Raw genomic sequence first — 1,945 nt, forward strand, 5'->3', positions numbered from 1 at the left:
CACACACACACACAATTATGAAAAAAAAATCTGGTGGAGCTGCCACCTTACCGCGGTGGAGGGGTTTGCGTGTTCCAATGATCCTAGGAGCTATGTTGTCGGGGGCTTCATGCCCCTGGTAGGGTCACCCAAGGCCATCGGGTCCCAGGTGAGGGTCCAGACAAAGCGCAGCTCAATTATCCCTGATGAAATATCAAACAAAGGAGCCAAGTTTCCCTTGCCCGGATGCGGGCCACCGGGGCCCGCCCCTGGAGCCAGGCCAGGGGGTGGGGCTCGTTGGCGAGTGCCTGGTGGTCGGGTCCTCACCCATGGGGCCCGGCCGGGCACAGCCCGAAAAGGTGACATGGGCCCCCCTTCCCACGGGCTCACCACCCATGGGAGGGGTCTCAGGGGGCAGGTGCAGAGAGAGATGGGCAGCAGTCGGAGGCGGGGACCCCGGCGGTCCGACCCCCGGTTGCAGAAGCTGGCTCTGGGGGCGTGGAACGTCACCTCTCTGACGGGGAAGGAGCCTGAGCTGGTGCGCGAGGTTGAGAGGTACCGGCTAGATATAGTTTCCTTGAAAGGGGTTGGATGCTCTACCACTCTAGAGTTGCCCCCAGTGAGAGGCGGAGAGCGGGGGTGGGAATGCTTGTTTCCCCCTGGCTCGACACCTGTACGTTGGGGTTCACCCCGGTGGACGAGAGGGTAGCCTCCCTGTCGCCTTCGGGTGGGGGGAAGGGTCCTGACTGTCGTCTGTGCCTATGCACCAAATGGCAGTTCAGAGTACCCACGAGAAACGGCCCCCTGATCTGAACCCGAGCGGTGTTCTGTTATTGGACTTCTGTGTTCATCATGGATTGTCCATAACGAACACCATGTTCAAGCATAAGGGTGTCCATATGTGCACTTGGCACCAGGACACCCTCGGCTGCAGTTCGATGATCGACTTTGTGGTCATGTCGTCGGACTTGCGGTCACGTTTTGAACACTCGGGTGAAGAGAGGGGCGGAGCTGTCAACTGATCACCACCTGGTGGTGGGTTGGCTCCGATGGTGGGGGAGGATGGCGGTCAGACCTGGCAGGCCCAAACGTTCTATGCGGGTTTGCTGGGAACGTCTGGCTGAATCTCCTGTCAGAAAGAGCTTCAACTCCCACCTCCGTGAGAGCTTCACTCACGTCCCGGGGGAGGCAAGGACATTGAGTCCGAGTGGACCTTGTTCCGTTCCTCAATTGTCGAGGCGGTTGACCGGAGCTGTGGCCGTAAGGTGGTCGGTGCCTGTCGCAGCGGCGGCCCTCGAACCCGCTGGTGGACACCGGCGGTGAGGGATGCCATCAAGCTGAAGAAGGAGTCCTACAGAACCTTTTTGGCATGTGGGACTCCTGAAGCAGCTGACGGGTATCGACGTGCTAAGCAGAGTGCGGCCTCTGCGGTTGCGGAACCCCGGGCATGGGAGGAGTTCGGTGAGGCCATGGAAAACGACTTTCGAACGGCTTCGAGGAGGTTCTGGACCACCATCCGGCGGCTCAGGCGGGGGAAGCAGTGCACTGTCAACACTGTGCCCATCTCTGGGGCTGAGGTCGCTGAGGTAGTCAAAAAGCTCCTCGGTGGCAAGGCCCCGGGGGTGGACGAGGTCCGCCCGGAGTTCCTCAAGGCTCTGGATGTTGTGGGGCTGTCTTGGCTGACACGTCTCTGCAACATCGTGTGGACATCGGGGGCAGTGCCCCTGGACTGGCAGACCGGGGTGGTGGTTCCCCCCTTCAAAAAGAGGGGGATCGGAGGGTGTGCTCCAACTGTAGGGGGAGCACACTCCTCAGCCTCCCCGGGAAGGTCTTTTCGGTCTACACCAGTCTACTGTGCTTTATGGACCTGGAGAGGCGTTCGACCGTGTCCCTCGGGAGTCCTGGGGGGTGCTCAGGAGTATGGGGTTCTGGACCCATTATATGGCTATCCGGTCCCTGTACTCTC

This window comes from Larimichthys crocea, unplaced genomic scaffold (genome assembly GCF_000972845.2).
Source record: "Larimichthys crocea isolate SSNF unplaced genomic scaffold, L_crocea_2.0 scaffold172, whole genome shotgun sequence".
Lineage (NCBI taxonomy): Eukaryota > Metazoa > Chordata > Actinopteri > Sciaenidae > Larimichthys > Larimichthys crocea.